At 41.6% G+C, this 13,222-nt stretch overlaps 1 protein-coding gene across 1 annotated transcript in view; it reads left to right on the top strand.

Annotated features, from left to right (window-relative positions):
* Nucleotides 1–612: 612 nt before the first annotated feature.
* stard13b (StAR-related lipid transfer (START) domain containing 13b) overlaps nt 613–13,222 on the top strand; it is a 636,160-nt gene continuing 623,550 nt past the window's right edge. The window contains exon 1 of the mRNA XM_038817804.1: nt 613–747. The gene's annotated coding sequence lies outside the window, so the exon portion shown is untranslated. The remainder of the gene's footprint in view (nt 748–13,222) is intronic.

Genomic DNA, 13,222 nt, shown 5'->3' on the forward strand with positions numbered 1-13,222 from the left:
AAAACTTTTCCAGGTTCCTCCTTGACTTCAATAAAGGCTGAACTAGTTAGATTCTTAATTAACAAATGGGTGAAAGGTCCTCAGGGTAGATAGGAATGTGGGATTGAAGTTGCAATCAGATCAGCCAAGATCTTATCAAATGGCAGAGCAGGCTCGAGGGGCTGAGTGGCTGACTCCTGCTCCTAATCCATATGTTTGTATGTAAAGTATTAGGTTTACTGGAAAACAATTGTTAAAAAGTATTGACAAACAATTAATGCCGTGCACACATTTTATATCCACTGAAGTTATTTTTATGAAGACATAAGTGTTCAGACTGAACAGTGCATTCACAATAGAAATGTCTTACTTTATGCAATTATTTGATTGCACAGTTTTAAAAAACACATACAAAATACGATACAAAGTCAGTGTGCAGCACCATCATAGGTTTGCACATGACACTTAATACGGTTAAAGTTTATAACCCAAAGGCAATCATTTGTGTAAAGTAATTGCCTCCCTTCAGAAGTTTAGTCGTTTTTTTTTCTTGAAATGAAAAAAGGAGGCGGGAGCACATTAATCAGAAATATGCAAATACAGACAAATATCCTGTTCTCTCACACTCGTAAGCTTTAACTTGTTCTGCATGCTTCTTGCTGCACATCAGATCCAAAAGGAGATATTGTTCACACATAGAAAGGCATAAGATGAAATAAAAGTCACTGGTTGAGTTGATGGACTAACGGGAAGTGTTCTCTTTTAACCGTGAGTGGCTTCTGTTATATTTCCTTTTGTTTCTGCTCTAACTAGTTTCTGCATTTGGAGTCTTTTTTTTTGTTGTCTCTCAAAATGCAGCTGGAATGTAATGTTTTGGCAGGCACAGTCAACCCGTTTTGATTAAATAAATGTGGAGTGCTGTGAAAACATATGTTTTCTTGGCTTTTAGCTCTAACTGTAGTAGCTGTGGCAGAAGAAGGATTATGGTATAGAGCGGCAAAATTAATTGAATACAACAGTGACTCATGTGTTGAAACAGATACAGAGTAACCGATATTTATGTTTGATCGGGATTATCATTTTCAATGAGTTGTATGTAGCATGATTCAGTAAAAAATGTGGTTCTTCCTTTTTGAATTAAAAAAAAAGCCAGTATCTTAAAAGATTGAGTCAGAATGTGCCCTAGAATTTTAATTTGCATTTTTCCCCCTTTTAATGTTTAATGTCATACTCAGCCTCTCATCCACACATATTGGTCATAAATCACAGCGTTGTGTTTGCCTTTGTAATACTATACACACCATTCTTATTTGAATAGGTGGTTTTATAAAATATATTGAGTAAAAGAATGCTCACTGGCATTGGTTGCTAATTTTATATTCTTCAGGGCAGCACGGTAGCATAGTGGTTAGCACTGTGGCTTCACAGCACCAGGGTGTCAGGTTTGATTCCCTGCTGCATCACTATCTGTGCGGAGCCTGTACATTCTCCCCGTGTGTGCGTGGGTTTCCTCCGGGTACTCCGGTTTCCTCCCACAGTCCAAAGACGTGTAGGTGGATTGGCCATGCTAAATTGCCCCTAGTGTCCAAAAAGGTTAGATGGGGCTATTGGGTAACAGGGATAGGGTGGAAGTGAGGGCTTAAGTGGGTCGGTGCGGACTCGATGGGCTCAATGGCCTCCTTCTGCACTGTATGTTCTATGTTCTATAACACATAAAATTACATTGAAATAATAACATAAAAAACAGACCATTTAACTCAAGCAATTTATTCCCCAGAAGGGCAGTCAATTATAAGCTCATATGCTTGCCCTGTACTTATATTCTTTATATCACTATCCTTCAATCACCCATCTCACCTATTCTTAAGGGTGGTCTTTGCTTCAACTGCAATAGTTCAATATTCAAGGAATTATGTTTCTCAGAAGGGGATCCAAACTGCATTCTGTCACACTTGATTCAGAAACGTGCCTTGTAGTTTATGAAGTTTACTCTTTCCTATTTGCATTGGAGTCCAGTGAGTTCAGCAAAGCTTCCAAAGACCAACGTACATACACCCCCCCCCCCCCCCCCCCCCCCACAGACGCACACACCCTCTTCCCCATGCAGCAATTGGTCTGCAATTTTAAGTTGCTTTTTAATTTAACAAGCACAGTTAGGATGTCATGATTCTTCATTTAGAATGAAAGTTGAACTCAAGTTAATAAATATAAACTAATACCATCAATCACCAATCATTTTTCAAAACTTGATCGAAATGTTAATTTTGATTTGGTTAAGCAGGTTATCTGTTTGATATTTCCTAAAATTATAAACTCTGAAATGCTTTTGCAAACAACCATTCATAAGTCCACTTGTAAGAAGGTTGTTTAATAAATAAAAATGTTGTAAATGGTTCCTATTTTCTTATTATTGCAACAGTTACTTGTCCCGGAACCTAACCAAATGTGGAAAGACTCCTATCAAAACCAATCGTGCTATTCAAATAAATGACTTTTAAAAAGATTAAAAATAATGGTGTCTGTAAAGATAGCTATAGATAGATGACCAAACTATCTATGGATTACTGGGATTTCAGCCTAGTTGAGATTATTGAAATACCATCTGGGCAATGTATCTGGTCAGCAATGAATAATATTGATTCTAATGTTGGACTAGTATCTGAAGCCTTTATTTGATTAAGTTTGTGAGTCAGGGAGACATTTTAAAAACTGGTATCTGCTTGTGTGCCTTAATTTCATTTTCATCAGGAATTTCAAGGAATACTTTTCTGAGACTGCTGCTGGTCGGAGCCTTGTTAGAAACCAATTGTCATCCCAAATCTCTGACACACGCTTGATGTTAGTGAGGCTCCTTGCCAACAGGAGAGCCTTTCAAAATTACTCTGTCAGGTAAAGTTAGTGACAACATAAATTGCATATAGGCTATTGGGATTAATGAACTTAATAGGACAATGTCTATTTCCTTTCAATGCTCTCACATATTTTCTCTCTCCCCTCCCTCTCCTCTTTCCCTCCCACTCTTTTCAAATAAGTTCTGCCATGTTTTGTTTGAATTCGTTTTCAGTGTTGTTCAAATTCCTTGAGATCACTTGCTGATTACGAAAGCAATCAACCTGCATTTTTTGAAAAGGTGAAATATATCCCAGGCATTGATAGATGTGAGGTGATGGAAAATATTAAATTATGTCTTGCGCTTACTGGTTTCCTAGGGGAAAAGTAAAGTAAAAGTAAAAGCACAACATAACAATTTTGTTTTGAAGTTTATATTTTATCTGCACTTTTCTGAAAAAAAATCCGTGAGAAGATGTAGATCACTTATGCCTCTTGTAAAGTGACAAAGCTGATGAGCAAGATCTTCCGCAATCATGAAATTAGCAGTGAATTCTATATCGTTCCACAAGCTTTCTTTAATCAATGTACAAAGGCTGTCACCTAGCCTGATGAATCTCTTACATGTGTTCTACTTGGTTAAAAGACAAGCCTAATTAGGTGTGCTGGGAAAACTTGGAGTTCTACAGTAAATGTTCATTTTTTAAAAAATTATTCAAACATTACTGTTTTCTTTTCTACCTCCATTATTTAAATGAGTCAGGCACTTGATTATTTATCTTTTGTGACACCTCAGAAACTCTACTGTGATTAATTAGTGTATTGAAGAAGTTGTTATCACTCAAAGAGTCAGACCGTTACTGTAAAACATGCTCTATCTGAATTACTTCAATAACTACCACAACAAAGAGTACAAGGTAGCTTTTATCATGATGCCAAAATAAACAGATTGCCACAGTGAAGGTGCAGCCATTTACTTGACCATGTCAAAATCCTGGTGAGTGACACAAAGTCTTTGGATGTCTACACTGGTTAAGAAAGGTTGCACGGCCTAAGTCAACATTTTCCATGACATGAGTGTTTTCCTTGCAGTTAACAATTATGCAGAAAAGGAAGGAAAAAGGAAGCTTGTATAATATTCATGAAAACACAAATGCTACAAGTTTTCATTAACAGCACTTAACCTGCCTTTGCCATGTCCAAAATTCATTTATCTTTACTCCTGGCAGTCAGACCATCTGGGTCTCATTTGGTTTGGCTCAGTTCCCAGCATTTTAGCTTAGCTGTTAACTTAACAATCTGAATTTTACTCTGATGAGAGGAAACACGCACTCCTATAACAAACCCTATCAAGTTGCACAGTTAGGATATTTATTAACTTCTAACAAATTTAATGCGGACGTTTCTCACTGATCTGGGATGTATTTCCATCATCGTCAGTTTTAGTGCAAACGTTGAAAATATCTCATGGGACTCCCACACTTTCATACCAGTGCACCTGAGTGAGAGAAAAGATCAAAACTTTTTTTTATTTTGAAAATGCTTATTTCATTCACATATACAGCAACCTCTACCAATAAGTGAAGAGGTGTAGCAGAGCGCAGGTTAATAAATTTTTGAATATATACACCGTAAGCAATAGGAAGGGCTTGAATATCCCAAGGGCAGTGACAATTTTATGTCAGACTCAAACCTTGTTACAATACTTGGAACACAGCCTAGGCTGATATTCAAGGTGGTTCTGAGGTACCATCTTTTTAATGAGATGCTAAATCTAGATCCCAAATGTATAGTCAAGGAAATGTTAAAGATCCAACATATGTTTTCTTGCTACTCTGACCGACAAGCGGTAACGGAAGCACAGTGGTTAGCACCGTTGTTTCACAGCACCAGGGTCCCAGGTTTCATTCCTGCTTGAGTCACTGTCTGTGCTCAATCTGCACGTTTTCCCTGTATCTGCATGATTTGCTCCCACAAGTCCCGAAAGATGGTCTGTTAGGTCATTTGGACATTCTAAATTCTCCCAGTGTACCCGAACTGGCGCTGGAATGTGGCGACTCGGAGCTTTTCACAGTAACTTCATTGCAATGTTAATGTAAGCCTACTTGTGACAATAAAGATTATTATTATTAATATTCATCACTTAACCAACAGATTAATTATACATTTATCTAGGGATTTCATCATGTGCAAACTGCCTGTGCCTTTGCCTACATAACAACGATGTTATTTCAAAATTAATCCATTATTTGGGACATGCTGAAGACTTAGGATAATTGAGAAGTAATAGCATTCTTTTGACTAGGTAATATTGATGGCATTTCACCATGGACTGTCCAACTGCAAAACAACCTCAATATAAGCGAAATGGTTATATATTTTTCAACAATAGACTGATTTCCAAAACAACAGTACCAGCAGCCAACACTGCGGCTGAACATTTTCTGATTGCCCCCCCCCCCCCCCCCCCCCCCCCCGCCCCACCCCCTGTATAATACATATGTTCAGTTAAATAAATGATTCCACCAACTCAGGTTTTTGATGTACATTTCACCACTGGAGCTGCTTACCAGTATGGAAGGAAGAAAGACATTGCTCTAGTTTCATCAACTGTGATTGGAGTACATGACTGGAATGCCAGTGCACCAAGGCCAGAGTCTTCTGACTGCGATTCATGGTGCCCTTTACATTAAAAATAATATATGATGAAGAACCCATGAGTGGGGTGTAGATGATTTAATCGATGCAACTGATCATTTTTGTCAAGTTTAGCACTGGTGCAACTATCTTAATGGGCACAACAATAAATAATTTAGCAAGATAATGGTAATCACCAAGCTGCATTGTCGTTTGGCCACCCCTCAGTTGGTAAGACCTATTTCTGAGTGGTCCTGGTGACAGCTTGAACTTAACAAGGTCCATTTCAGACCCTGACCCTAAGATTCATTTAGATTATTTGAAACATGTGATATTGGATTTGATTGGATTGGATTTGTTTATTGTGACGTGTACCAAGGTACAGTGAAAAGTATTTTTCTGTGAACAGCTCAACAGATCATTAAGCACATGGGAAGAAAAGGGAATAAAAGAAAATACATAATAGGGCAACACAAGGTATACAATGTAACTACATAAGCACCAGCATCGGATGAAGCATACAGGGTATAGTGTGACTGAAGTCAGTCCATAAGAGGGTCATTTAGGAGTCTGGTGACAGCGGGGAAGAAGCTGTTTTTGAGTCTGTTTGTGCGTGTTCTCAGATTTCTGTATCTCCTGCCCGATGGAAGAAGATATGGAAGCTCTTACAAATAATTCTGGGTGTTGAGTGACTTAATGTTAAAGAAACCATTAGGAAGACAACAAAAAGGCCAGAAGACTTTGTTTTTTGTGCCGTTCTGTTCCTCCTAGCTTTGCCAACTGCTGCCTGGCCTGCCTCCCCGTGGCCTCCACTGAAATGCTTTCCTGTTACTAAAACAAAGGTAGTATTAAGGAATATATATTTGTATTGCTAAGCAAAAGGTATAGTTTTAAGTGGGTTTAATTTAATGTTTCTTTGCCTGGAGGGGTAAAACCTATAGTTAGCTTCATGCTGGACAATGGTGTTTGTATGTGTGGGGATTGATTAAGTTCCAAATGTGTTTCTATTGTGCTTGAGAGGCTACAGTATGAAGAATAAATAGGCCTGCAAAGATATGAGGGCATTGCCTATCAACTGGGATATTGTACAGTAGTGAAGCTTTTAAAATTTATTTTAGCTAATTTGATTGCAGTTGGAGATAGGTAGCGAGAGAGAAGGAAGCTCTTGCATCTCTGTAATTGGTTTTAGAAGGCCAAAGCGGAACATCTCTCTCAGCGAGGCGAAACCCACAGACATTCACTTGAGTTCAGAGAGGAAGGTGTCTTACCACAATCATCGTCTGTGCTTAAAAGGGACTTTTTGTGTTAATGAGACCATTGTAGCTTAAGATGTACTTTGCAATCCATGTTAATCTATAAATCTGTGTTTTTTTGTTGATTTAAGGTGGGATAAAGGAGTATTATATTATAATCCAATTTTTCCATGTTTATTATATTTTTTCCCTTGTTGCTAAAACTAGTTAGTGGTCCTGTGATTCTGTTCCTCCACATTTTATTTTAAAAAGTTATGGTCTATTGAGCCAGTGTTTCATTCTCGGATCTTCTTGTTCAGTCATCATATCAACTTGGATTGTAACAATTCCCCCTTCTCAGAGTTACCTGTAGGCCTAGGGCCCAGAGAAAAATGGTGAGCTCCCCAAATGGTGAACTGAGGCGGTGTGGTAGTCGGTATTAGAGGTATTACGGTACCTCTGAATAATGCTGTGAGACCATTGGTGTGGGAGGTACCTGAGACTGTTGTTTCATTGGTTAAGCCTGCCTGCTGGTTCTGCCCAGTAAGGCGGAGTATAAGAGTCCGTGGCACCCCAGCAGCTGCCTTCTGTACCTGCGCTGCTGAGGGAAACATCTAGTGCAATAAAGCCTTCAATTATCTCCAATCTCGCTTCTGGAGTTATTGATCGTGCATCAGGCAGTGTGCCTATAACACAACTAAATTATGATGATGAGGCCTAAGAATATGATTTTTCTGCTTTGTGTCCCTCCATTCTGGTGTGATCATTGTCTGCCATTGGAATTGCGTTTGGGGCTGCCGAATATAGGCCTCAGGCCTCCAGATGATGGGAAGATAGTTCTATAATCCTAACTTGTTTGGAGACTGGTCATTCTCTTCTTGAGCCATGACAAGACTTCCCTGATACCAGCAGAAGAAAGCAGGGAATTCAAACTTGATGCTTTAACCATAGCAGGAACCCTGTGCCTATTCTAACAACATCTTTCTAACAGGAACTAATAGCAACAAAATCCAAATTATTACTGGCTTTCTGGAAGATATTTAGCACAGTATGTATTAAAATACATCCATTCAATGTAGCTTTCCAAATAAAAATAGTATTAATGGAAGTGAGCAATATATGTTATGGAAAATAATATTTAAAAATCAAGGAAAGTACATACATATTCACTCTGGATTGAAATTGATTTTAATAAGACCATCTGCCCTACAATTCCATTTGCCAGTTATTTAAGTCAATGTGTTATAACTCATGATTGTATTTAATGCAGTTGCTGTAACAATATATTGAAACAGATCTAACAAACTAGACCATTTCAGTTGATCGGTCATCAAAAACCTTGCCATGCTAAATGGCATAAAATGTGGAATCTATATTTAGATACATTGATGGCAAATTGCTGAGCGATACTGACAGTCTGAGGAAACATCAGAGCGAAATAGAGAAAATTTTAGAAATCATTTTGAGACTACAACCTTTGATGTAATAAGACGAGTGATTCAGAGATAGAATTTGGAAGAGGTAATGGACTGGATTCTCAGTCTGTTCCCCGTAGTGGGATTATCCAGTCCCACTGTAGTTAAGAGGAGATTTGGCTGAACACCAAATTCTCTGTCCTCGCTAGTGACAGTAGCGGGGCGGACTTGCAACGAGGAATCCCGGTCAATGTTTCATGTGAATGGGCTCGGGTCTGGCAGATGGAATACAATGTTGACAAATGTGAGGTTATCCATTTTGGTAGGAATAACAGCAAACGGGATTATTATTTAAACGATAAAATATTAAAGCATGCCGCTGTTCAGAGAGACTTGGGTGTGCTAGTGCATGAGTCATAGAAGGTTGGTTTACAAGTGCAACAGGTGATTAAGAAGGCAAATGGAATTTTGTCCTTCATTGCTAGAGGGATGGAGTTTAAGACTAGGGAGGCTATGTTGCAATTGTATAAGGTGTTACTGCGGCCACACCTGGAGTATTGTGTTCAGTTTTGGTCTCCTTACTTGAGAAAGGACGTACTGGTGCTGGAGGGTGTGCAGAGGAGATTCACTAGGTTAATCCCAGAGCTGAAGGGGTTGGATTATGAGGAGAGGTTGAGTAGACTGGGACTGTACTCGTTGGAATTTAGAAGGATGAGGGGGGATCTTATAGAAACATTTAAAATTATGAAGGGAATAGATAGGATAGATGCGGGCAGGTTGTTTCCACTGGCGGGTGACAGCAGAACTAGGGGACATAGCCTCAAAATAAGGGGAAGTAGATTTAGAACTGAGTTTAGGAGGAACTTCTTCACCCAAAGGGTTGTGAATCTATGGAATTCCTTGCCCAGTGAAGCAGTAGAGGCTCCTTCATTGAATGTTTTTAAGATAAAGATAGATCATTTTTGAAGAATAAAGGAATTAAGGGTTATGGTGCTTGGGCTGGAAAGTGGAGCTGAGTCCACAAAAGATCAGCCATGATCTAATTGAATGGCGGAGCAGGCTCGAGGGGCCAGATGGCCTACTCCTGCTCCTAGTTCTTATGTTCTTATGTTTCTTGATTCAACAGAGTTGTGTGGTGCGAACGTGTGGAAAGGAAAAATCACATTGGCCAGGATTTCTAAGCCCCGCCGTGGCTGGACCCACCACAGGGGTGCGACAGAACAGCCACAGGTCCATTGCATTTTGGCAGGACTGGGAGATCCTGGTGGCAGGTAGGCCTGGAAAGTCCCAGCCATTGGGCAGTACTCTCCAATGCCCCCATTGTTAGGATAAGTAGTGGGGGGAGAAGGGGGAAGAATTTAGTGGGAGATCCAAACATCAATTTCGCACCAGCTTGAAATGATAGTGGGATCTTCCGATAGTGCCCGTCATGGTGGATCATGATTCCTGCTAGATGCCAGTTTGAAACAATTTGTATCCCACTGATGGGATACAGATGAAGGCCCAATCAGAATCTTTCCCCATGACTCATTCTCCGTAGTGCTAGTGAGAAAACACACCGTCCAGAACACGTCTGGACCAACATGGTGTGCAAAAGTAGCAACTTACCTTATAAGGCTTTGGACAGCTCGTGAAGATCAGAGGAGATGATGGAAGCCTCCAGCAACCGGATCCTGGAACACCATGTACACCATAGCATGGGTGGAGCTTCATCCATGTAGATAGTCTGTGAATCATTAGACTTAACTTAGTTATCTCTATTCGCTACTCGCAGGGAACCAGGGAGAGATGGATAAGGCCATGAAAACATAGTAAAATGGTGCACACCTTCCCACATGAAGATTGCTCGAAATTCAGGATAAGATCTTGACATCATGTTCGGGCATGCACCAAAATAAATCTCCCTTATCTCCAACAACACCAGAGGCACCAATAGCACACTGTAACATCCTCCGCTTGGATATCAGACCCATCTGTACCCTTGCAGGAGCCAATCACGGATTCTTTACGACAAAAATAAAAAGTGCAAAGAAAGGTTGCGACAAAACCAGATCTAAAAGGATATTATACATATAATACAAGATGCACCAAAACCCAATCTCAGGCACAGAATACAATGATCATCATTCCACATATTTATACAGGGAGGACCAATAAATATTCATACTGTATATTCTGATTATAATCAGTGTGGTCAGCCCCTCCCACCAAACTAACCAGGATAAAAAAGGGAAACTACCAGGAGCAGAGCGTCTCAGGATAAAAAGAAGCATGACACAGCCATAAGCCTGTGTTTCTCAGGCCCACGCCCTCCACCATATGACGAGGAAGAGAGAAAGCTTCTGATTCAGATAAAGGAACAACCCAACCATAAGGGGGGGGCAACAGGATATCAATCACAGTACAGGTCCCAGCCTAGGCCCACATCCATGTGCACTTCGGAATCAGTAGACCAAGATTACTCAAACACATTAAGCCTCAGCCTCTCAGCACAACCCTAATAAGTGCCTGCAAGAAGGGACATCCTTAGCATAAGGGGTCAACAGAATACCTTCCAGAGTACTGGACCTGGACTAGTCCAACACATTCTTGCACATAGGGGTCAGTATTCCCAAGATACCCAACACATGCCAAAATGTATTACCCAGCTGTCCCGCTCATTACTAGCCACACCTGGGGCAGTGTACAGGCCCACCGACTCCAGAAAAATCATATCAACCTCAACGAAGGTGACCCCACCACTGAAGAGAAGAAGAACCGTCAAGAGACCCATTATTTGGGTGTCTTTGGGGCAGCACGCTGGTGCAGTGTATTAGCCCTGCAGCCACACGGCACTGAGGACCCAGGTTCGGTCCCGGCTCTGGGTCGCTGTCCGTGTGGAGTTTGCACATGCTCCCCGTGTTTGCATGGGTTTCGCCTCCAGAACCCAAAGATGCAGCATAGGTGGATTGTCCCTGAATTGGAAAAAATGAATTGGGTACTCTAAATTTTTTTTTTTTTAAATTAGGTGTCTCTGGAGGGGGGGCAATTCCCTCTTCCCCGATATGATAAGGGAAACCCCCCTTAATCCAACAGACCAAATCAATATCCGTAACATTGTTCTGCTCGCCCAGATAAAGAGAAGAAATCCCCTTCGAGAAGGAACACCCTAACTAACCAAGGAACATTGGACACAACCCAGTACTGTATGCCATTAAAAAGAGGATACTAGGGGACAGAATAGCACTGCCTTATCAGAGATAAAGATACTGCCTTCCTATGGAATGGCCGCTGCACTGAGGAGAGCACTCAGGAAATCACTATATAAGACCACTTGGAGTAGGGTTGCTAACTCCCCCATCAAGCCTACCTCCAAACCAAAGAAGGGCTCCAACAACACAAAGACGTAGCATACAGACTCTCACTTCAATAACTTAAGTGAAGATTAACCAACCACATCCAGGCGCACGCCATACTCATTACACCTTTCTCCAACAGCTCTGGTCCTCTCCAGGTTACCTGACCTGTCCGGATCTTCAAAAGAAATAAGCATGGATTCTCCGGATTCAAAGTAACAAAAAAGAAGCAACATAAAAACTCAATACAATTAGCTGGAACCAACAGGAGGCTTTCCTCAACCCATGTGTGGACTTATCTAACAGTACCACCCACCACCACACCAAACATTCACCCATCATCCCGCTGTGGCTCCACTCATCGTTTCTATAAACAAGGCAAAGGGCGTCCAAAATACTCTCCCTCCTCATAAATGTAAGGATTACAGCACATTAAAAAAAGAGCAAGACTGTGCTCAAACCACATATCACATTACCGACTCAATATAGTTTTTGTCAAAACAGGGTAATAGGCTACCCTCGTGCTCAAACATTGTACACCCTTGTCAGGGAAAAGACAATAACATGCAATCAGCAGCATAACCTAAATGGGATAAAGTCCAGGATTATTGATGAACCTCAGGATAATAACACCATCCATGAGACATGGAAACGCCAAAGCCATGACAGGATCGTCGAGCAACTCTCAGGATCCCTCCAAAATTCCATCAAGTGAAGTGCATTCACCTCCGCAACGGGGTCACCCCATGGCAGGCAGCAAGGAACCTAGGCCCTGGTCGGGTGTGGGGTGGGGAGAGGGATGACATGATTAGCCGCCTCCAATCCCTCTCTTGGAGTTCAAGGACAGGACAACACAAGACCAGCGGTTGGGGCCATCAAAAAATAGGATTTTCTCCTGCACTTCCATTATTTTCTGAGGATATTTTGCAGTTCACCAAGGTCAGCACCAGAAGCCTGCAGCATGGAGAGGAGATCATTGTCCAAAACATGTTTTGCAATGGCAACCATAATTCCAATGCTGACAGCACCGCTGAGGCATAGGCCCGCTCACCAGCAAAATCACCACTACAAGCTGGGGCCCAGCCCAGCCACCTCCGACCACCGCAATCACATGAAGATTTTCTCTGATTTAACTTGGCTCCTAGTTGCCAAAATCCAGCCAAGATAATCCAGGGACATAGAGCAAGATATACATCCCAAAAGTAAGTAATTATGGGACGTGCATTAGAATAAAATAAAGGATTAAAAGACAAGCAGAGCCACAGTTCATGAAAATACAGACGTTCCTGTGAAAATACAGACTTGGACGGGAACCTCCAAGTGGTGGTGTTCCCATGTATCTGCTGCCCTTGTACTTCTAGGTGGTAGTGGTTATGGGTTTGAAAGGTGCTGCCTAACTAAGGAGCCTTGGTGAGTTCCTACAGTGTATCTTGTAGGTGGTTCACACTGCTACTACTGATCGTCAATGGTGGAGGGAATGAATGTTTGTGGAATGGGTGCCAATCAAGCGGGCTGCTTTATCCTGGTAAGTGTCCATGACCTTACGAGGGGTGCCAGGGTAAGTACCCCGAGGGTTCCCCCAGGCCACACCCCCCATCCCCCCCCCCCCCCCCAACGCCCCCCCATCATGTATTGTGCCCCCCCTCTGCCTACGCAAGGGGGTGGGGGGTTGGGGATACCATGTTGTACCCGACCCACATGGGCAACACACCCCCTGAGAGCTGCAATGGCATGGTGCCAAGGGCCCCCCACCCAGTCATAATGGTGACCACATCTGTGCGACTTGATGGTGACT

Source organism: Scyliorhinus canicula, chromosome 14 (genome assembly GCF_902713615.1).
Source record: "Scyliorhinus canicula chromosome 14, sScyCan1.1, whole genome shotgun sequence".
Lineage (NCBI taxonomy): Eukaryota > Metazoa > Chordata > Chondrichthyes > Carcharhiniformes > Scyliorhinidae > Scyliorhinus > Scyliorhinus canicula.